Source organism: Hordeum vulgare, chromosome 3H (assembly GCF_904849725.1).
Source record: "Hordeum vulgare subsp. vulgare chromosome 3H, MorexV3_pseudomolecules_assembly, whole genome shotgun sequence".
NCBI classification, from domain to species: Eukaryota; Viridiplantae; Streptophyta; class Magnoliopsida; order Poales; family Poaceae; genus Hordeum; species Hordeum vulgare.
Window position 1 is genome coordinate 9,058,743 of NC_058520.1, and position 25,558 is coordinate 9,084,300.

General features: G+C 42.6%; 1 non-coding gene and 1 pseudogene across 1 annotated transcript; both read right to left on the minus strand.

Annotated features, from left to right (window-relative positions):
- Nucleotides 1-5,589: 5,589 nt before the first annotated feature.
- LOC123441281 overlaps nt 5,590-25,558 on the minus strand; it is a 91,375-nt pseudogene continuing 71,406 nt past the window's right edge.
- Nucleotides 7,032-7,104, minus strand: TRNAA-UGC. The gene has a single exon. It is a non-coding gene; the product is annotated as a tRNA-Ala (tRNA).

The window sequence follows — 25,558 nt, forward strand, 5'->3', positions numbered from 1 at the left end:
TCCTGAAGCCGTTCGTGATGTTTGCCGTGGTGAGGAACAGGGATGTCGTATTCACAATGTATTTGATTGCTCGGCGAGAGCTTGCTCCATTTCGGCCGCATGAATGGGTAGCGGTGAGTATGTATTTTGATCTTATTCCCTCATCTATGTTAGTACTCAGTTTTCTGGAATGTAATTATTGGCAATGTTGCGAGGAATCTAGGAGACATACAAACCATCTCAGTCATTATGCATTCTGTTTGGGTTCGAGCAATCCCGAAGAGGATGGTTTAATGATAATGTTTAGTCGGATCAGTTTACGCAACTCATTGTATCTTGTACTTGTCAATGCCTTAAATGGGAAATTAACTTACTCTTTGCGTGTTGTTGCCTGCATTTCTTTTTCTCCAAGAAGGGCGGCTCTGACTTAGGCCTGATCGATGCTTATATGATATTACGGAGGAAGTTAGCACACCTGAGAAGGTACATTCTTCCGCCTATTTAATTTGTGTAATTAATTGTATTCCTACCTTATTGATATTTGAAAAGATGCAGTCATGCACCTGATTTTGTGTTGCACATATTATTGCAATGCAACCACCACAAACATTTGTCCACCGATTGACATGTCGACCCAGTACTTGCGAACTATGAGCATCACACAATATCGCATCACTTAATATCGCATCGTATTCATCGTGCAACCCAAATGAGAGCCACAAAATAACATGCAAATGGATATTGCAACCGGTGTCCACTCTTCATGACAATGCTTTTGCCTGTGGTGACAATGCGGTCCAAGATGCGAGCTGTGTGGGAAACTACCCAGATTCGACTGTGAGGACGACGACGATAAACAGAGCTGCCTGCGTAGGAAAGACGAATGAAAATTGGCAGCACCAGCGCTGACATAGTTGTCCATCTATCGGCCGGCTGCCATGGGAGTAGCAGGCAGAACAGTTACGAGCACATTCTCAACTTGCATTTGAAAATTAGATATGTTGCTTTGCTTCTCCTAGCCTACTGCTGCGATAATTTTTCTTGCTTGCTTCATCTTGTTATTTTTCTGTTTGCTGTTGGATCTTAGTCTAGATTGCGTTGGTTGGATTTCACCCGGTTTTGCTCATATGATTTAGCTCGTGGATTTGGGGCTAGGATTTAGATAACGAAAATTACAAATCTTGGCCGGATTTACGGATCCATGAAAAAGATGGCATGGCAATATATTTAATTGAAGATGAGGATTCCTGACAACAAAAGATTGAAATTAATTTTGACTAAAGTACTACCAATGCACGGTCTTTGTTCTTGGAGATTTAACTTTATATGTTGGACTATATGGTGGCATCTACAATATGATTTGTTAATCACTGATAGCAGGGATGTTTCTTCTGATGAAATACATTTTTGTTGGCTTTGATTGAATGGTTCATTTTGAGAGGCTATGGCTGCAAAATATGTCTACTAACTCCATATCGCACAATTGATTATGGTACATAGTTGGAACATAAAATTGTGCTACCATTTGCAATCTCAAGATTAGGTCTGCATAACTATCCACATACAGACAAATCTCCATAACTTGATAGTACAATAATGATATGCCAAATTATTAGCATTGTGATTTGGAATAAAAACAGTTTAGGGATCATTTTCTTCTTCTTACATTAGTATTTGGAATAAACACTCCCTTCGTTCTTAATATCTTTAGATGAACGGTTGTTCAAACTGTATGGACCTTACATTTCTAGAGTTACTTTTCCTTACATTATACTTTATGTTTTCTTGGGATTCTTGACAAATGAATCATCCCACTTCATATGCTTTTCTTGTTTGGAACCTATTACAGTAGTCTGGCATGAGGATAGATCATTTGATGCATCTTATCTGCATGTGTACAGATTTATCATAATATTACCCTTTATGTTGCATCCTTAGTTTAGCCCAGTATTGCCCTCACATACGTTGATATGTGAGCTTAAGAAGCTGTGATTTTTGTATATGCACTGAACTAACGGAAGTTACCACTGATTCTATAGCTTTACCTGGAAAGAACTAAGAATAATGTACACTCATATTTCTATATTTTTAAATAGTTAAGTTTATTATGTACATGATCAAGTGCAACAACACGGCTCACTAAACAGTACTCCCTCCGTCCATAATATAAGATGCTATTACATCCAATATACTTGCAGTGTCTTTGGTTGTTTTTATTTATATTAAATTTTTATTTATATTCATCTGAACAGAAAGACCATGGTTTGGTTCTATATATATGTAGTACTTTCACTAATTTTTTTTCCTATACAAATATAGTGGACACAAGCATTGAGAGTATCAAATGCGGCAATTGAAGAGCTAATCCATCCACTCAGAGTGTTGTGAAACTTTCAACATGCCTGTTGGTTAATCTATCTGCTGCTTAGTAGCGTCAAATACTCCATCCTCTAATTGTATTGCTGATGTCATTTACATATATGTAACTGAGAGAAAATATGACTTTGTATTATTATTATTTTGACATGTGTTGCTGAATTTTTTTGTTAAGATTAGCACACCAGTCAGTATCATGGAATGCCATTTGGTTTCACATTCTTTCTACGATCACCTTCTGGCACATTGGTGGTCATAAAATGTTGGGTTGTGAATTTATGATCCAATTTATGAGATACTACAGAAATCTTGGTAGACATGAAACTAGGAGAATGGATGATATAAGGTGGAAATTATAGAATATGAAAATTATTTAAAATGATAAATATTTGGTTCGTGTACATGATGGTTGAGAAGTTCTTCCATTGAAAATGGTAATCCAGTTCTTGCATCTCCATATATTTGTAAAAGTAACTACCATTTTATTGAAAAAATAGATGGACGCAGCAACGCGCGTCAATCATGATCTAGTGGTGTTGTACAACCCGACACTGACCTCGCGTGTCGTCTCCGTTTCTCTACATCACTGTGGCATTTAAGTCATTGAAAATTACCCCAGCTATTTGTCCGCGCGCCACTGTGGTATTTAATATGGCATGGTGAGTTCGAGCTCCTAGTGGACATATTGAATACAACATCGAAGCGGGTCATGTACCATATTGCCCAACGCCGACAAGTGTCCGTTGCGGCAGTATTACGTGAGATACCCCTAAATATTCAATTCCGTAGATCTTTAATCGGTGATAGATGGACTAGCTGGTTGCATCTTGTTAGAAGGTTGATGGAGGTTAACCTTTCTGACAGGGCTGATCGAATTTCTTGGAGTTTAACCTCGAATGGGGTGTTTACGGTTAAATTCATGTATTTAGATCTCATAGATTCTGCACCTATTCCAAAATCAGAGCATATTTGGAAGATCAGAGTTCCTCTTAGAATTAAAGTCTTCATGTCGTTTGTCCACAAAGAAGTTATTCTAACGAATTAGAATAATCTGGCCAAGCGGAATTGGAAGGGTAATCCCAGATGCAGCTTCTATCCGAGTGTGGAGAGTATTCAACACCTCTTTCTTGACTGTCCTATGGCTAAACTAGTTTGGCGCTCGATTCACATTGCTTTTAACATCCCTCCTCCTGATAGTTTGAACTCGTTATTTGGAACGTGGTTACAGGGAGTTGATGTTCAATTTGCTAAACCTATTCAAGTTAGAGCATGTGCTCTTTTGTGGGCTTTATGGAACAGTAGAAATGATTTGGTTTTTAATAGACTACGTGATATTCACTTTCTGCAGGTTATCTTCAGAACTACCGCACTGATCCACACATGGTCGTTACTCAATCCTGTGGCAGCCAGGGAGCCTATGGTTACTGGGTGTGTCCGTTGGGAGATGGTAGCACATGGTATCTTCAACCGGTTTGGATGACGTCATATTAATAGAATAAGCGTATAAGCATCTAGATCTTTTCGTCACCTCCGGCCTGGGCGCGAAGTTCGCCTTGTATCTTCTATTTTAGCACTATGTTGCTTTTATTTTGTTTGTACTCTGATGAGATTTGATTTTGAATAATATATGGCTGCATGCATCACTTGATGCATAGGCCGGGGCTAAGCCTCCTTTTCGAAAAAAAACATCGAAGCGGGTCTATCTGCCACATAAAACAGAACAAGAAAAACCGTCTCGTTCTTGCCACTTTGTCTCTCTGCTTTTAAAATGTAAGGCGTATTCTTTTTATTAAGAAGATAATTATTTGACGTATAGCGCTCTACTATGCAATTCGGGCAATCTATGCAAAGTTCTCATAGTACTACATACCAGTGTCACTCGATCATCACACCGTCCATTTTTATACCAGGGTCCGTGCAAGTGAATTTCCTTTTAATATGCATAGTGAGTTCGAGCTCCTGGCTGACATACTGAATATAGCATCGAAGCGGGTCTATCCGCCACATAAAACAAAACAAGAAAAACCGTCTCGTTCTCGCCACTTTGTCTCTCTGCTTTCAAAATGTAAGGCGTATTTTTTTATTAAGAAGATAATTATTTGACGGATAGCACTCTACTGTGCAATTCAGGCAATCCATGCAAAGTTCTGATAGTACTACATACCAGTGTCACTCTATCATCACACCGTTCATTTTTATATCAGAGTTCGTGCAAGTGAATTTCTTTTTTTGTTTCTCTCAAATAATTGAACACTAGAATTCGAAACTTTGCAGATCAACATCGCACAAGTACCACCATGCGCAGATTTGTTTGGTGCAATATAAAAAAGGGCAGCCCGGTGCACGTCTTGCAGGTCTCGCTTGCGCAAGGTCCAACCACTTTGGATCCTTGGGCGCAATGTGAATTTTCAAAAATTACAACTCATTCAGAATTTGAAATTTGACAAATTTATGTTTCACAAAAAAATGGAAACATTATATTTCAATGAATGGCACTTGTGTATAGTTGGCCTGTAAAGTTTCAAGGTCAAATGTTCTCTTGTTTGAAACAGCAAAAAATAAAAATTTGTATACAAGGATAGCTCGGATCTTGACTCAAACTGAAATGTTTAGATAGAGGCTACAGAGGTATTGTAGCCTGGAGGTTCTAGGCTTGAGATCTTGCGCGTTGAGTTGGTCAGCAGGACCAGTGCATAACACAAGGCCAAAATACAGCAACAAGCGATTTTATTCCTGCTGTAAGTAATATGCACACGCCTTACCATGTATGCATTCATGTGTTGTGCCTTCTCATATACTCATTTTATTTTCTTCTATCAATAAATGATACGTAATCTTTGTGTATTCGTAAAAGAAAAATCGTGCTTTAAGGGTCACACATGGCGTGCATGCATTTTTCATATGAAGTGAAGAGCAAGAGAAACAAGGCATGACTAGCACGAAAGAAGTTGCACGCAAAGTGGAGTAATATACACATGACTACATACATGGGCATTGGATGATCTTGGCAAGCACGTTGGCTCGTCTATATATAGTCCATCACAACGTGTGGGAGCTATAGCTTTAAGTAGAAGGCAAAGCCTTATGCTTAATGGATTATTTAGCTAAATATACTATCTATGAGATATAGGAGTGAAACAAACAATCCAGAAGCTTTCCTATACCGGCACGTCCCGACAGTATGTTCATCAACTTCTCCAACTCTCCCGTGTCTAGCCTCACCGTCAGCGAACCTCACCGTTGCCCCGAGCAAACAAACAGCAGCAATATTTCTCCTTGGAAACCGGTCTTGCTACTGTGAAATTCATTTTGGAGGTGATGTGATCTGATAGCGCAATAAGAACAATTCACAAGAGTAACTGTATCACATAGTCATAGATCCAATCACTATTTATTTTGGAGGTGTCAATGCAAGTTAGTCCTAAAACTATATATAAGTTATTCACCGAGAGCCCTAACTTGCCCATAGACCAGTGTTCACCTGCTTATGTGGCGCTTAACTGTTGCCATGTAGACATACTCTATGCAAAATGGCCCTTCCAAATACACAATGGAAAATTCACTCTCAAAAATGTCGTACAACCACATTGAAGAGGTGGGATGTTTTTATTTCTTAAGAAAAAAAGACAAATCATCACAATACACACAACCATTCGTAGCGAGATACTTGTCACTGGTGCACTTGGGCACCACTTCATCCAGCACGGTTGTGGCGGCACCCCCCCCCCCCCCCTTAAGAAGAGCTTCCTTGGCCACCTTCTGTAGCGCCGCCACCTTAGCTCTTACCTCCGCACATTTTCCATGGCCAACCATCACTTCCCTCACTGTCGCGGCGACCTCCTCCTTTGCCATGGCCAAACATCACTTCCCTCACTACCGAGGGCTCTCATATGGCTACCACAACTCCTTCTGTCAGCATCACGGTGTTCTGTCGTTGCTCGGCGTAGAGCGGCCACGGCACCATGGGCACGCCATGCACCAGGCTCTCTAAGACGGAATTCCACCGGGAGTGCAGCAATAAGCCTCCCGTGGCTTCATGAGCCAACACCTTCGTCTCCGTCGGCCACGATGGTCCGAGGAGGCCGACGTCCTAGCTTGGTCCTCTCGACGAACCCCTTTGGCACGCTCGGCAACCTCTCGATGTCCTTGGCCAGGCGCTTGGCAAGCTCGGCGAGCGGGATCAGGTGTCCTAAATCGGGCGTCACCAGCATCGGCACGTGCGGTGGCCGACGAGCCTCAGTCGTGCCGTCGCCTCCATGGTTCCGTCGTTCGCCCCTCCGTTTCACCATGGGATTATATACGGTGGTTTTGGTTAGACTCGTGTCTGTGTGTGTTGTTTTGGGGGTTTATAAGTAAGCAAAAGGAAGATGAAATTAATTTATCCAACAGCATGCATGCAGATTCATACCGACATGACTTCATGCTTTGCCTTGACAGTACAAATGGATAGATCTAACGTACTACTCCTTCCGTCTTAAAAATAAGTGTCTCAAACATAGTATAACTTTGTACTAAAGCTAATTTTATACTAGAGCTAGTACAAAGTTAAGATATTTATTTTAGGACGGATGAAGTAAAAAAATAAGGCTGGATAATGGAGACCTCATATATGCTTCTGCCTACCTCAGACGGACCTCATATAATGCAAAATATAAAAAAAAAATGAGAAAATGAAATGGAGATGCGGGGGATCGAACCCCGTGCCTCCCGCATGCAAAGCGGGCGCTCTACCATTTGAGCTACATCCCCATCGTTGAACCGATTCCCTTAATTGTTTTAATTATCATCAATTGCTTGCTTAATCACAATGACATGGTAGTCGGAGGAACAGACAGCAGGGTAGTACTGGCATAGGAATACACGCTCCCAAATGAGTGTTGTGTGTGTGTGTGTTATCTAGTAAATTTTGTTCTGTCAATTATTACTACCAACAATTGCCAGAAAAACACACACACACAAAAAAACATGTGCAGTATGATGATGCATACTTGTTCAGAACAAGCAAACCAAGTAGAGTGTTTTGTACTAAAAATTATTCGCTTGTGTATTCTTGTGGTATGGTAGTCCATGCTGTCAAAACAAGCAAAACAAAACCTGCTTCTGTCAGTTCTATCTTATTCACAGGGAAGAGATGATGGATTCATTTGGAACCATGTTTTCCAAATGTCCACACAGAAACAACAAATGTTCAATGTAAATTTATACGAAAGCAAAGGGGATGGAAGTTTATCATGTTTTCTGAAGCAAAAGCTCACTGTGAACCTTCTTGAGCAGTTTCTGTTTTGCCAAGGTGTTCGTACTGACTGCAGTCAGCTCTTATCTCCTTGAAGGTTGTTATCAACGGTAACAAAAAAATTCTTAATCGTTGAATCAGCCTATTAAGGAAATCAGTAACTCGTAGCTGCTCGCTTGACTAGGGAGTAGCGATTAATCGTTGAATCAGCCTATTAACTAGACTAATTGGTCGACCATTAATCGGTGGAATTATAAACTCAATAGAAGCAAACTGTGTATGGAGAAAAAAATCTACATTGCAAATATGAAGCAAATGGTACCATTTTCTTTTCTCAATAGATGACAAACATGTATGCAATAACAATCATCCATGTGGGTGTCAAAATCATCAACAAACATGTATACACCAACATTTTTTGGCTGATTTCCGCCTAGAATGCAACTCCGAGTGATGGCGTCCATGTGACGGCGATAGACAAAGGAAAGGTGACGGTGGCTGCGCAGGGCATCTGAACTGGTCAGTTGATGGAGGTGGCGGGTCACAGAGGAGGAGGGGAAGTATCAACACACCGAGGAAGAAGAGAAAGCGGCAGCACACAAAGGAGAAGGGGAAGCGGCGGCGCGCCGATGAGGACCTGGCCAGCCACCATCTATTCGAGAGGGGATGAGAGGAGTGGGAGGGCGGAAGAAGGGCTAAACCCTAGGTATTTATGAATGGGAGGGGCTCGGCAGGGCTATGGGCCAAATAATTGGGCTTTGTTTGCCCACGAGTGAGGAGGCCAACATCGATTAATCGGCCTGACGACTGATTAATCGGTCTAATAGACCATTTAATCGTCCTCGCAAGTTAACATGATGAATAGGTGTTATTCGATTCGGTCATGCGGTGAGTAGCGTTTAACTCGCCAATTAACTCATTAATCGGATGAATTCTTGAACAGTGGGCCCCACAAACTTTGAGGATGTAGTGCATCAATTAGAAAATCTTTCGTTGCTTTATTTTCTGGGGAAAGTGGTTATTGCTTCAAAAGGTTGAACTCTTTAATAATTTTGAAACATAGCTTCCGGAAAGAAGTATTTTCCGCATTTTAAAAAAGAAAGTATTTTCATGTGGAGTTGCAATCCATGGCGTCTTTATGAAATACAACAAATCTAAGCAGGTCAATTATTGGCTATTGGAGGGGTGCATAACACGAGGCCCAAATGCAGCAGCAACCCATTAAATTTCTAGCAAGGCATACATGTTGTGCATGCATTCTTCATGTAAAGAGTAAGAGAAACAACGCATCGCTCGCACGAACCAATTGCATGTATGGTGCAGGAACATAATCATGACTAGGTACATGGCCATTTATTATCTAGGCATATGGCTCGTATATATATGTAGTCCATCATAAAGTGTATTCCTTCATGAAGTAACAAATTATAGCAAGTCAGCATGCTATAGCAAACGGAAGCATGTAGTCATGGCCTTAGTGGTTGACTATGAGATGTTCGAGTGAAACAAACAAGACATATGTTTTCCTATATGAGTAGTGCGAAAGAGGCGATGCATCTCCAGCCGTGCTTCACCTCGCCCATGCAGTAACCGAGCACCATAGCTACCATAGTCACCACAAACATTAAGCATGGGACAGGTGAATTTTCTATGTAGAATTGGTACCACTTACCTTGGCTTAATGAAGTAGCCTTCTTTTCTCTCTTGTAAAAAGAACTGAATTTTCCTTGCTTGTCTCGAAGCATGGAAAAAATTTATAATTCTAATCTCGTCCATTTGTGTTTGCTCAAACTAAATGGAGCCTGAAATCTTTTCATCTTATTCCTAAAAAACTATCCTTTCATCTTCCTTTTGTTTTGCTTGCTCATTATTTTTGCGTCCTTTAAAACATGGAATGGAAATAAATCTTCATAAACATGGCAAGCACCAACCTTTTGATTTATTTTTTGAATAAAAAGACCAAGAATTAACAAGACACAACCTCAAGGAAAAAAGAACTAATGAGACGTAGAATGAAAGGTATTCCATGAATTGTGGCAAAAATAGATTCATCGAATATATTTAATTTTACATCGAAATAGTTAGCTAGTGATCATTGGTACAAGTGCTACTTATCCATCGTGTGAACTTTGAAGTGCTATCCATGTGCTATGTACGTTCATATTGATGTGTATATACTATGTGCAATGGGTAACTTTCCACTAGCCACCTGTGTGTGCCATATATGTTAATATTGCAAACATGTTGACACTATTCAATAAGGCTCCATGCCCCACTTTGTAGATAAAGCAAATACCACAATATGTCGGCACTAGCCAACACAATATGGGCGTTGGATAGAATAAAAATGCACTAACTAAGATAATATTGCTCAACAAAGAGGAGAACATATTGAAGCTAAGGGGGTGTGGTTAGGCAAAAGATGATGTGCAGTGCCTCCCGATCGGAGTCCAATTATGGAAAAAGCTTAGTTCCATTACATAAAAATAGGATGCACCAACAATTTGAACCAGTTACCCATTACTGGACAATATAATGTTTTCAATGCCAAAAGAAATATTTCAAAAATTTTGACATGAGCACCTTGAAATAAAACTCTGATAGGCACTAAAAACGCCATAGACAACATATCTGTATTTTGTAGGTACAGCTGGCCAGGCATATCTTTGGAGATACCGACTGGTGAAGGCTAATGCCATCACCCATTTAACTAGTCAACATCTCTGCACTTCACAATTTCTAGGCTTAATCTTGCAATGTTGTCTTGGCTCTTAAAACAAGGGTACCTTAAAAACAAACCAACAAAGGTTAACAAAAATATAAACTTTCTAGGGCACACCTCAATTCCCAATTTGGAAGAGATGATGGTTTCATCGGGAACCACTTTTTCCAAATGTTCAGATAGTAAAACAACAAATGTTGAATGTACATTTGTACCGAAACACTGTTGGGTGGGAGAGGGGGTGAAGTTTCATCATGGATTCTGAAGCCAAGAAAAGATGAATACAACCCTTGGCTCGGTGTTTTGCTTTCTTGAGCGTTTCGGTGTTCCCTACGTGTTCGTACTGGCTGCATCGTGCCCTTACAATTCCAAAGTGAATTAGACTGCCTACTATTTTCGTGATGTGAAATAACTCCACCTTAATTTCCACATTGACTTAATGGGCAATGGAAACACATCCAACTGGTCCTTCAGGCTAGACAGCAATGCCATGGCATCCATCCAAACTACACCATACCGTAAAAGCTTATCTCTACTAAGTGAGAACAAAAACGGTTTCCTTGTTCAACACCTTCATTCAACATAAAGTTTTCGGGGTGGAAGCAATTCTGTTTGTGGTTACAGATTTCTCTCCTTTCTGACAAGCAGATGTGGGCCTCATATGTTCAGAGGGGAAGCATGTGGATGTGGAGAGGTTGTAGCAACTCCTCCTAAGAGCTCAGATGGTTGTTGAGGAAGCATATGGGCGGTACATCACCAACTCTGGTATGCTTCTACAACTAAAGATGCTAGCTAGGGCTATGTACCATGGTTATCATGCGGTAGACACTTTCAAGTGCAACGAATTAATAAACAAAGAGGGCTCTACATAAGTGCTGAGCACTGGCAATTTTTTGTAATATCTTGGCACTCCCCTCAAGTGCTGCCATACAAACAAACTCGCGTATATCAGATCACAAAGTTTGTAACAACCAGGACCTACAGGGTGCCTTACTAAATTTAGAGACGGTCATCTCTAATATTACAGAGTTTGTTATACATTTGGGTCGGTGCAAACCGATGTTTCGCAGACCCTATGACACATACCTTTACGTCAACAACTTCATGTTCGGTCGTTTGACCGAGAAGCAACACGTTATCAACTTCTTGTTACAACGGAATCATCTTGGTTCTCCATCTGTGGTTCCCATCATTGGTGGCTATCAAGTCCGTGGTCACTTATCTTCAATTTTGCACTTTAATGGACACAACTTTTGTAGGATAGACAATGAAAGGTGCACATCAGGGAGAACATTGGTTATTCTTGAATTCCTTTCAGATGTTGATGATGAGAAGTGGAAACCTTTTTACTGGGAGTGACATCCATAAGCACAGAAAGTAAGGTTATAATCATAAGTAAGATGGAAATCTTGATGAGATATGGTACTGTGAAGCCAATATCCACCATTCCACCTAAGTGAATTACCAGAAGAGGAGTACAAGCCACTAGCATTTGGAAGTGCAAACGGTGAGGACTACCCGAACCCACGGGCGGAGACAGGGGAGGACTATCCGAAGCCAGGGGCGGAGACAGGGGAGCATGGGCCTACCCCGCCCCAAAGATCGACAGAACCTGAAGTATTTAGTGTACATTTGACTGATATGAACAAGCTAGCATTGTTGGTAGGAGAATTCATCCAATTGTTGGATTGGTCATTTGTGGCCGCATATTTCATTACCAATGCATTGAGGATTAATCTAACCCTTCGATACTGGCTTTCCATTTTTAAGAGATACAAGAATGTGACAAAGAACAACTTGCCCACATTTGGTCAGCATATGTCACACCGCTTCAAAAATCATTGTCCAGTCGACTTCACCAACTTTCTTCCTTATCCCGCTGCGCCATTATACCTTATGCCTCCTCAGGGGGTGTTTGTTTCAGCTTTTGGTGGCTTTCCACGAAAAAAAGCCAACAAAGCTCACCAAACAGCCTAGCTTAGCTATTGGCTTTGACAAAGCCGACCTCTCCATTGCACGTAGGAGAGAAAGCACCCCGAGACGTGCTTTCCGTGGCTTTCCTTCGCTTCCCGCAAAGTGATCCGAACCGTTTTGTATAAGGGACATTTCGTTCTAAGGAAATTACAACCGAATGCCACTCGAATTTTTCCCACAGCCCCACCGCTCCCTGCCTCCACCCCACCAGTCCCTTCCACGAACACCACGCGCCCGACGCATCCTCCTAGGGTTCCTCCTCCCGCCGCCGCCGCCTCGTCTACTCCTCCCGCCGGCGAGCGGTGCACCTCCTGGCGGCGAAGACCTTCTCCCTCCGTCGCCATCCTCCCGTCCCCGCCGTCCTCGAAGTGGCACGCAGTCCTCCCGTCGCCGACAGCACGAACTCCGCCGCCGGCCTCCCGTCCCCTCCTCTCTGCTTCTCCCGGCCTCGTCGTCCGCCGCGGAGGGATCCCCGCCGTGCTAGCTCGCCGCTGCTGCCTCCTCCCTGCCGGATTCGTCCACCTCCCTGCCGGATTCGTCCACAGCCCTGCCGGATTCGTCCACCTCCCTGCCGGATTCGTCGTCGGCCTCAGGTATAGCTCCCGTCCCCTCCTCTCTGCTTGTACTGCTTGGGCTCCCATAGATGCTAGGACTTGCTTGGCCTCCATAGATGGGATAGGAACAGCAAGTACTTGCCGCCTCCATTTGTTTGTAGCTAGTTTATTTGTTTGTAACAGCAAGTACTGGGATAGGAACAGCAAGTACTGGCCTCCATCTGATGTTTATTTGTTTGCTGTAATTTTGATAGAAACTAGTGAAGAAACAATGGTTGCCACTTGGGATGCATACCGTATTAGAGTGTTTTGCGACATTTGTATGGAAGAAGTGAACAACAACAATAGGGATGGGGGCTGCTTGAGTAAAAAAGGCTATGAAAATCTGGAGAGAAAATTTTATGAGAAAGTAGGAGAGAAGCTAGTGAGGAAAATGGGATCAGTTGAAAAAGGAGTACACGTGGTGGATGGAATTGCTAAATGCAACCAGACTAGGCTGGGATCCCCAAACAAAAACCATGGATGCAGATGATGATTGGTGGAAAATTCACCTAGAGGTAATTTATCATGTTTTGAACTATCTTTCTTCCTGTCTAGTTTTTGCTCGAATAATTGGACTCATGTATCTATTCTGTTATTATTTTCAGATGCGCCCCGATCATGCAAAATTTAGGAACGGGCCACCTCCCAATTTGGAGCAGCAAGATGTTGTGTTTAGGAAGGCACATGTCACCGGAGAATCAGCGGCCATTGCTGGACAGGAAACAGGAGGGGGCAAGGAAGCTCCAATATTGCTTGAGGATGATCGTGGTACCTCCTCCAAAATAACAGGAAAGCGCAAGTTTGGTGCTGGAGAAGGCAACGAAAAAGAGAGCCCATTTTTCACGGTTTACAACAATGCTTTCAACACACTTGTTTCAAGGAATGAAGGTAGTTCTTCCACCAAGGCTGACAAGGTACGATATGTATTTTGGACAAATCTATATCCTACTAATATTTTTTTTAATGTTATGTATTACTCGGAACTCTAAGGGTACGATATTCTATTTGTGTAATGGTACTCGGAACTCTAAGGGTATTTTAGACATATCCTCGATCCACAGCTAGACAGCCAGTCAAGTCGCCAAACAGTGACATTCAGATAAGCAGCTTTCCCTGCACAACAGCTTTCCCTTCACAGCCACCGCCACAGCCACAGCCAGCCAGCCACAGCCCAAACAAACAGGCCCTCAGACTAAAGGTGAGGTTTCCGAAAGGAGACTGCCCAAGATTACAATTTAGAGACAGATACTTGGTCCTTTTTTGGTCCGAGCAGCATTTGTAGCCTCCACAATCTTCTCCCAAATGTCTGTCGTCGTGCTAGTAACCAAAGGCTAGGATGCAGGATTTACAAACTGATAGCCCTGCCAACGCGAGGCCTGGATCCATATGTGGTTGGCCATGTGACATGACCAGAGTAGGTGAGTAGAGGACTCGAGCTCCCGCATACTCCACATAGTTGGCAAAAATATTCATTGGGACAACATCTTCTCCACAGACGATCGGCACACCAGACGTGGTTCATTCGGAGGAGTCAAACGAAGAACTTGAACCTTGTCGCGCCCAAGCGGTCCAGAAGGAGGACCTGAGCTTGTGGAATAGAATCATGCCTTGGAATTGTGCAAAAAAAAAAACAAAAAAATGAATTGTGCAATGTTTGATTGGACTTTATAGAATAAATTCCAGCTTGTGAAATTCCAAGTGATGGAATCGTCCACGTCCACACTTGGCTGACTGTTTCTCTCCCGAAGTACTCTCTTCTTCCTAAAATAAATGACTCAGCTTTGTACTCACTCCATCTTAGTTTATAAGTCCGACACGTGTATTTAGGTCATTAATCTGACCAACTTAATGATAAACATATATTATAAAAAAATATATCATTAAAAACTTTAGATGTTTTATTTTCTAATGATATAATTTTTATATTAAATAATAGATTTTATATAAGTCAAATTAACAACCTAGGGACACGTACGTGTATTCTAAATTGTGACGGAGGTAGTACTAACTTTAATACTACAAAGTTAGTGCAAATCACTTATTTTGGAACAGATGGGGTAGCTTACAAACCGAGAGTAAATTTACCACCACAAGACTCAGACGTGCAGAATCATAGAAGAATAACTAGTCGTGCATGCATTCTTCATATGAAGAGAGAGAAACAATGTGTAGCAGAAAGAACTGCATGGGTGGAGCACTATACGCATGACTGCATACATGACCATCTCATGATCTAGGCATGTGGCTCGTATATATATAGTCCATCAAAAAGTTTCTTTCTTCCACAATTTCTTAGCTGGAACCTATAGATGGAAGCATAAGTAATGCTGCACTAGGTGGATATACTTAGCTTAGCTACCTGCAATTTCTATAAGATGTTGGAGTGAAACAAAAAGGCCATGTGTGTTCCCATAAGAGCAGTGCGATCGAGTACTGTGTACCTGGGAATTAGTCAGGAAAATGATGAAGTGTAATTCATATTGGACAAGGTAACGGGGAGCTCTCTGGATTGAAATCCTAGCGCACACGGTGCTAGGATCACAAAATCTTTTGTAGGACTTCAAACAACACCCACATAGTGTCATACATGCAGGCAACGAATGTTCGTCCCTCTAGCGTGGTATATCAATCTGGCAGCTCTTTTGACGAGCTTATCCTAGTTCCCCGTGTCTAGCTACACCTGGGTGCAGCACAAGTTGTATTGGAAGAAAAATTGATTTTTGGTTTTGAAGCACAGAGAAAGCAGTAACTCATATTCAGTGGGGCATAATGGACGCATATGGGTGAGACGCGGTATGGATTAGCTAACAGTAAAGAAATATACTGATCTAGAATACATTTTTTTCAAACACGCATTATAGAAGATATATACGCTTCCATTGTTGAGTAAATGGGCAATTTTTTGAATAGATTAATCCATGAAATAATCACTAACATGGCATTGACTAGATTCATGACATACTGATTATGGAGAAGACTAGCAAGTACTACGCATATAGTAGAAACATCTACGCATGTGACTAGTACTTCTAGGAACAAAATAAACAGGAGTGGGATAAACGAGTTATACCCTCCGATGAGCCAGTTGGCCGCAGCAGCAGCAGCAGTGACGGCGTTACCATCCTCTATCGCCTTCTTCTTGGCTTCGGCCTTCCCGCGAGCGAGACGGTCGGCTTCGGTTGGTGAAGACATGGCGATGACGAAGGCGGCACATACGTAGATGAAGCAGATGGACGAAGGCGAGAAGTCGCGTGATCGCTCCCAAAAAACCTAATCGCCCCTCTCCCGTACAGGATCTGGAGAGGCGGGGTTTCGGAGGCCTCCTCTCCCGTCGACTGTGTACGTGGTGAACGCGACGGAGTCGTCGGCGATAGCAGCAGCAAAAGGAAAGAGCGCGTGAGGCAGAGGCGATCTGATCTCCTGACGGCTAGGGTTGGCGTTAGCCCTCCTTATATAGGTGCGGCCGGGTGGAGAGATGTGGGCTGGACCCACGTCCGAGTCGGTAACAGCCCACGATCCGTCGTCTTGGATAGTGGCGTGTCCGTTACATACTCTTTGTTCCTGACCGACAAAAATGTATGAGCTCGGCTCATTCCCGCAACCCGCGACGCGACACGGTGAGCGGAGGAGGAGGAGGAGTGTGTGAGGGCCTCTTCTCTTCTCATGCTCCAATAGCATGTAGAAGAGAGACCCTTGTAAAGGGGTCCAAGTCCCTCTCCACTAGCAAGGTGGGACTAAACTTCCCACCACCCCTTGCCATGCCAACACCTACATGGGCCATTTCTAAAATCTTATCATGGGCCTTAGGACCGTCACAGATTTCAACAATCCCCCACCAGATCTCAAGGGCACATTGTATTCTTCCGTTCCAATCACTGTTTTGATATACCAGCATTTTAGTGAAGACCTGTTAAGGTTGAGCTTCACTTAGAGCAAGCAGCTACACTCCTTTACAAGAACAATGGACTATGCCTTGAATTGTCAGTTTGGCGTAAAGAAGTTTCACCACAAGTATTACTAGTACTAGGCTGCCGAAGGCGGACCCCTCGGGTGGAGCATATTAGTCACACTCCTAGTCTATTCATGAGTTTACTAGAGATCACCCCAATCTCATAGACTGTGACCAGCAGTCGGGCTCATATAGGTGTGTTCCTCCAAAGATCGCTCTGTAGGACAGCATCTTGCTTACACATAAACATTAGAACACATTAAGACAATATTCATCCTACCATACAGTATCCGAGAGTATTGCATCTCCAACGGAGTGGGTTAGTAAAGTTACTCTCCTCAGTTCACCATTCGCTTGTTTTCGCAGGTCCTACTTCATGGGATCTTTGATCATATAGGTTGGGATACTGCCATGGCAACTCATGTGGTTCTCATACCCATCTCCCTCGATGCATTATCTATCACAACACATAGGAGCCCTTTAGTAAAGGGATCTGCCAGATTCTTAGCCGTTTAGATGTAATCCAGCGCTATCACTCCGGATTTTCTTAAACGTCTGACATACTTCAATATCATTCTTATATGTTTGTTGGACTTCATGTTGTCCTTTGAACTCTTCACTTTGACAATAAATGTCTGATTATCGCGGTTCATAAGAATAGCCGGAACCGGCTTCTCAACCATTGGCAAGTCCATCAAAATATCTCTAAGAAATTCTACTTCGACACTAGATGTGTCTTATGTTGTTAATTCTACTTCCATCGTTAATTGATCTCGTTAAAATCGTTTGCTTGCAAGACTTCCAGGAAATAGCACAACCTCCAAGAGTAAACATATACCCAGTAGTGGCCTTCATCTCATCAGCATCAGAGATCCAATTCGCATCACTATACCCTTCAACTATCGATGGGTATCCCGTATAGTGTAGTCTGTGGTTGATAGTACCTTTCAGATAGTGCATAATTCTTTCAACAGCACGCCAATTAACATCACCCGGATTGGCAACAAACCGGCTCAGTTTGCTCATAGCAAACGCGATGTCAGGCCTCGTTGCGCTAGCTAGATACATAAGTGAACCAATAATTTGAGAGAATCTTAATTCATCTATAGATGTGCCTCTGAACTTTCGAATCAACACACTAGGATCATATGGTATTTGAGAAATTTTGCAGTATGAATATCCAAAGCGACTCAAAATCTTCTCAACATAGTGGGATTGCACATGTGTAATCCCACCCTCATCATCTCTCAAAAGCTTGATGTTCAAGATAACATCAGCCACCCCAAGGTCCTTCATCTCAAAGTTCTGAGATAGAAAAGACTTAACCTCCTCAATCACTTTGAGGTTGGTTCCAAATATCAGTATGTCATTAACATACAAGCACAATATAACTCCTTCGCCCCCACCATGGCGATAGTATATACATTTTTCACCTTCATTAACAACGAAGCCAACATATGTCAAAGTTGTATTAAACTTCTCATGCCATTTCTTAGGTGCTTGTCTCGGGCCATATAAATATTTCAACAACTTACACACCTTTCCTTCCCGACCATCTATCACAAAGCCATCTCGCTGTTGCTATAGATTTCCTCGTTTAGCTCTCCATTAAGGAAAGTTGTCTTATCGTCCATTTGATGAACGAGAAGACCATGCGAGGCTGTCAACGAGAGTAGTACTCGAATGGTGGTCAGTCTGGCCACAGGTGAATAAGTATCACAGAAATCTTCTTCTTCTTTCTTGGCATAGACCTTGTCCACAATTATAGCCTTGTAGTTTTCAATTGTACCATCAGGCCTAAGCTTCCTTTTGAACACCCACACGCATGCCAATGGATTGCAACCATAGGGATGATCAGTAATTTCCCATGTCGCATTAGCCATGATGGAATCCATCTCTCTAGGGACCGCGGCTTTCCAGTATTCGGCATTTGGAGATGCATACACATTTGAAATGGAAGTGGGATTATAATCCACGAGGTATACGAAGAAATCATCACCAACGGTCTTTGGAGTCCTTTGTCTCTTGCCCCTACCAAAGGTTTCCACGTCATCCTCCTCAGGATTTTCATCATGTGTTTGTTCATAATTTTCCATAGGAATGGCAGGCTCGGGAGTTTCCTCATATTCCTGTCTACAAGTGCTTTGCATATCTTTCATGGGAAAAATATCCTCAAAGAATGTAGCATCCCTCGACTCCATAATTGTTCCAACATTCACGTCAGGTACCTCAGATTTCACTGCTAGAAATCTATAGCCAACGCTATTCTTAGCATAGCCCAAATTAACGTAGTCCACAACCTTTGGTCCAAGGTTATGCTTTTTAGGGATCGGCACATTGACTTTCCCCAAGCAGCCCCAAGTACGGATGTACGATACCCTCATCCTTCCCGTCGACCATTCCTCATAGGGTGTGACCTCATTATCTTTTGTAGGAACCATATTCAGGACATGACATGCACTCAATATAGCCTCCCCCCACCATGCCTTGGATAAACACGATGTATCTAACATGGCGTTAACCAAATCAGTTAGAGTACGGTTTTTTCGTTCGGCAACCCCGTTTGACTCGGGTGAATAGGGAGGCGTCCTCTCATGAATAATGTCCTGTTTCGCACAAAAAGAATCAAATTCATTTGAGAAGTACTCTCCACCACGATCAGACCGGACTTGTTTAATTTTCTTTTAAAGTTGATTCTCAACTTCTGCCTTATAGATTTTAAAGTATTGTAGAGCCTCATTTTTCGTATTTAACACATACACATAGCAATATCTAGTGGAATCATCTAAATGTCATGAAATATTTCTTTCCACCTTTAGTCAACACACCATTAATCTCACAAAGATCAGAATGTATGAGTTGTAATGGCGCCAAGTGTCTCTCCTCTGCAGCCTTGTGAGGCTTGCAAGGTTGCTTGTCTTGCGCACATGAATGGCACATAGAACCTTTGGCTGAAGTGAAACTCAAGATTAAATTCAGTTTTTCTAGCCGCGACATAACACCGAAACTTATGTGACAAAGACGAGGATGCCAAACATTAGATTCATTAACACTCGAATGCATATTTTTCACGACTTTATTACAAAAATCTCCAAGGGAAAGGCAGAACAGACCTCCGCATTCATAACATTTACCAACAAAAGGTCCATATTTCGTAACAACTACTTTATTAGACTTGAAGACCAACTTAAACCCTTCTCTACACAGAAGGGAGCCACTAACGAGGTTCTTCTTGATGGTGGGGACATGTTGCACGTTCTTCAGCTGCACGATCCTTCTTGGTAAACTTCAGATCGACCGTGCTAACACCAAGAATACAAGCACTCGCGCCATTTCCCATCAATATGGACCCTCGGCATGTGACCTGGTAAGAAGTGAACAATGAGATGTCAGCACAGACATGAATATTTACACCTGTGTCCACCCACCAATTGGTAGATTGACAAACTGAAAATACAATAAAAAAATACCGTACCCAGATGTACCACTTTCATTGTTGCTAACAATCATATTGGTAGACTTGGAGTCATGCACTGGCTTCTTGTACTTGTTTGGACACTTACAGGCCCAATGTTCCTTAGGACCGCAATTGAAGCAGCCATCTCCCTTCTTGTTCTTCTTGAAGGTCTTCTTAACCTTCTTAAAGTCACTATTCTGTTGGACAGAATTCTTCCCCTTGGGCTTGTGGGAATTGAAGTTCCTCTCATGCACCATATTGGCAACAAAAGGACCTTCGACCGTTTTTTTGTGCGAGTCCTTTGCTCTCGAGTTCTGCTCAACACTCAGATGGCCGATGATATCCTTTATTGAGAATTCACGCCTCTGATCTTTCAGAGTGGTAGAAAATTTCCTCCAGGAATTAGGGAGCTTAGCGGTATTACACCCCACGACAAATTTCCTCGGTAAATCGCACTTAAGAACCTCAAGTTCTTTAGCAATGCATATTATCTCATGAGCTTGTTCCAATATAGAACGATTATCAACCATTTTGTAATCATGGAACTGCTCCATAGCATACATCTCGCTCCCAGCATCGGTGGCCCCGAATTTGGATTCGAGCGCCTCCCACAAGTCATCAGAAACGTGCACATGTAAAAATGCATCAACTAGCTTATCTCGATGGGGTAGGCATAATCATACATCATGCCTACTACCTCTTGTTGCATATATACCTCACAAGCTTTGAGAATGTAGTGGTCGTCCTTGCATAAGTGATTTTTCACATAATCCTCAAAATACTGCAGCAACAGTACATGTAGCAATCAGAACATCGAAATAGTATATCATGTTTTGTTCAAGGTTCTTGATGGTATGCAACTAAGATAGGAAAACCTCATGAGATTTGATTGCATTCCTACATGTGAGAGCTAGGCCATAATGGAATTCCATTTTATATTAAAATGTTACCTTGAAGCAACTTTGTGCTGATACAAGTGATGGTTCAGGTTTTATCAATTGAAAAACATAACCTCACTAATTATAACCTTAGGGACATTATGGTACTCACAATAATTAGTAAAAATATATATTTGTCTAAAATAAATGTATATTGGCTCATGAGAGAGAATTAGGAAGGTTAAACATGGTGCTAAGAAATTATTAGTCTTGTTATAAAGAAGAGAGCAGTCTTTCTAAATTATTAAGTAGTTCTAAATTATTAACTACTTAATAACAATACGAGACCAATTCATTGGCTATCAATAAGGGAGTGTACCATACCAGGACGTCTCAAGATATACACACACAGATACCTAAAAATAAAACTTTGAAAATCAAACATTGAAAGTGATAATAAATAGGTATTTCATAGGCACACATGATTAGGCATATCTTTGGAGGCTTTGTATCTTTACTCCTAGAATTTATAGGATTGACCTTGAAAGCTAACCTGGTCCTTAAATAACCCCACAACCTTAAAAATATAAATTATGCAGGGCACACCTCAACTCCTAGTTTAGAAGAGAATGATTCATTTGGAAGCATGTTTACCAAATGTTATGTGGGGGGGCCCGACTCACAAGTCGAGATCACCAAATATACGTGCACAGTGATCCCAGAGGTCAATGCTCTCTGAACACACAGAAACTGAATAACAAGAGTCTTACATCCATTACGTATCGTTTTACTCGAATATGGCATTCATGGTCAAGTCTTCATATATTTGTAGCAGAAAATCATCATCAATAGCGTGAACCCATGCCATCTATCTTAACCCTACGGGCATTCTGAATGGAAAGCGTCCTAGCTTGCACGAATGTCGCCAAGGTATTCTTCATCATATCCTGTTCTCTCATGGATGGTAAGTAAAATAACTAGGGGCAAGCCAATGAGTACATAGAATGCGTCCGCAAGCAACCCATGTTTGGAACAAGGCAATAACAATGCAAGATATAACACTAAGTAGGTAATTTGCAGAAAGCTAGTTAATTTTGAGCGCAATGTCAGGATCAATCAACTTGTAAAAGCATGCATTAACAGGTTGCAAGTATCCATACGGACAAAACATAGATATCATCGTAAGCAAGGGGTTGAACATCCCATGTTCATTTATCATGTCAAGTCATCCGACTTATCTCAAGTATCATCCTTCTCACACACACACACCAAGTTTGTGAAAACATCTAGACGTAGTTTAAGCAGCACCACCCAACTGTCCTTGACCGTGGACATGGCTATTCGAATAGTTTTACACTCTGCACAGGTTTGCACGTTGTACCCACAAGACTCGGGGAACTTTCGTGTCATTCACGACTCGCGGTATATAACATACCCGAGGTAAGCACCCGAACAATGCATTTCCTCTGGCGACACTAAACAAAGAGTCCACTCGGTTGGTACACAGCCCTCATGATGTACATAATACGAGCCTCCATCTAGATCGTACCATCCACGAAGGGACCAATGGTGTGCCCGGTCTCTGTAAAAATAGCCCATGGTCGCCCTACCTGGAACGACCCCGTGTTGAGAGAGTGACTCGGCTCTCCCCCCACTAGTAATGTGGGCTCTCTGGTAGCATCGACCAAAATATTCAACAAAGCCCCATCCCATAAAGGGGTAATGTGGTCGCACAAATAAGGTTGGGATGGTCGACAAATCTTAAATTTAATCCATTTTCGAAGACACACACTCACAACTTGATCCAGTACACCACTTCTTTCTCAAGTGGTCACCTATCTCAACATAATATCCCTTGGGCATTAGTGGCACCCGACGGGGTTTTCAACAAATCTTTGAAATCATTTCCTTCATCCTCACCATGCATATTCCCATCCCATTTGCGTAGCAAGTACTAGCAGCCTAACTATCTCCCACCCGCACAACCCTCATAGGAAGGTAGGGTCATGCTCAGTGCAAGTATCAACGAGGAGTTATTGGAGACAACCCACCAAGGTGGTCACCGATTCAACATGATTCAAATGCAACGAAGTAAAGTTCCATATGACATGCATAAAAGGGTTTCATAGTCATGGTCAAAGGGTTGCTTGTATGGCTCAGCAAAGTCTTCGATGTCTTCATAGCTTCTCGTCCAACTCCGAGCGATTCGTCTAATTCGTCAACTATCACCGAAAACAACCACAATAAGCCACACAACAAGCAGAGAAACAAAGGTGCTTTATAAATAGGAGTTTTATTTTTATTGGACATTTCTGGTCATAAGAAAAATTTCTAAATATTGTTCTAATGGATTTGGATCACCGGAGAATTTTGAACGGAGGAAATGGAGGCATCACTGGCCCCACACGAAGTCTACAGAAAATATTTCCTTCAAAATGAATGGAGGCCTTCATTTAATAGGGCATGATTTTAGAATACTTTTGGAAGTGGTTTCAATAGATTTGGAGTTGATATGAATTCCCTAGAGATTTAATTAGATGGAATAAAATGCAAATGGAACTATTTATTCGGCCTATCAGAAACAATGCATGAGAAGAAAATGTTCACCTAGGCTACAAAAATAGAGCATGATTTTACAGACAACTAGGAACATGAATCACTCCATTTGGAGTTGATTTGGATGTTGTAGGAATTTGCAAAGTGGGGGTTTGAAATATTCAAATTTGAATTTGAATATTAATACTATAGAAAATATCTCTAGAAAAATGTGCAATGGACATATTCAGATAGCATATGATTTTAGGAATCTGCAAGAATTTGAATTACCTATTCTAGAATTCGTATGAATTTAATATCAATTTTTGAATCTCTCTTAAAAAGGAAAATAAAAGAGAAGGCTATACTCTATAGGCTATTCGGCGCTGAGGATGCGGGGTAGGCATGTGGAAGCAACGGGTCGGCCCAGGAGCTCTCGTGCGCGCCTTGGGTGGCCACCTCGAAGGCGCACTCCCTCGATTGTGTCTTCCACACGATTAGGCAGAAAAAGGCGCGGGGGGCCTCCAGTTAAACCGGAAGGCCCGGGTTTTGGCTTGCTGACAAGGGGCCCTGCCTGTAGGGCCGCTCCGTTGCACCAGTCGTCGAGCTGGTGGCCTTGGCGGATGCCCCACCTTGGGCCGCACCCATGAACTGTCTCGAGGGTCGCGAGGGTGCGCGGAGCCCTCTCCTCTCCAGGAGGGGCGGACGGGAGCGTCGACCGTTGCTAACAGCATGGCACGGGCTCGCGAACGAAGGCTGGGGGTGCCTGGGTAGAAGCTCTTGTCGACGGCGACCCTTCGGAGTTGTCGGATGAGGAGAGGGGGGACCGGCATGCTCGAATTTGAGTGGGGTCGAGCGGCAGCAATGGCAGCCATGGGAGGAGAAACGGGTCACGGGAGGATGAGTGGGGAGGCCCAGGAGGCAATTAGGGGTGAGAGGAAGCGAGAGGGGACAAGAGGGGGCTCGGGGAGGAGCATTTAGGCAGAGGGAGGACCAGGAGGGGTCGCGTGCGCCTTGCATGCCTTCGGGCGCGTCCACCATGTGGGCCTGAGCCGCTTTGGATCCTTCCTCACATCAGGGAGAGGCGTGGGAGGATGAGAGGAGATGCCTGGCACGCTGGGAAGACCTACCGCTATTGGACACCAGGTACAAGACGAGGACAACATGCAAACCGTCGTTTCTACAGGCCACGGGTGTGGTCACCTTGCCAACCCGTATCGAGATCATTATTTTGGTCACCCCAAGTTGAGTGGGGTGCTAGGCTTGGATGGTAGAGTGTGATGGTGGAGTTTGGATGCATATGAGGCCTGGTAGAATTGGTTTCTACTCTGGTTAAGTTTGTAGCAGCAAATTTGGGGCTGAGAAAATGGCTTTTTACTGGTGGGCACTTGGAAGTAAACCTTGTCTAGTGTCCCTAGCTATGCAAGGACTACATGACCACCAAGTTTCAGCTCAGGGAGATGAGATTAGCTACCACTTGTAGTTCAAGGCTACATTTCTGCCAAAAATCTAGTTTTCGAAGGACTGCTCACATTATCCACATGAGCATGCCATCTTTGGGCTTGGATTGATGCATCACTATGCAAATGAGGTTGTGGTAGAGTTTTGGGGGAATTTGCATGCATAGTATAATGGGAGATGGAAAAGAGAGGTGTACCCATGTTATTCAAGTGGTAAAATGGAGGGGTTTTACCCACCAATAATTGAGCAGAGGCCAAGCCAAATTTCTGGAGGTAGAATAGGGTCAGAAAATATGGTGGTAGAAAATTGTAGGCAAGGGGAATCTTTTTGGATCAACATTGCTTGTCCTCTAGTTTATGGCAGAAGGTGTTTGTGCTATGTTTGGGCTAGGTATAAGA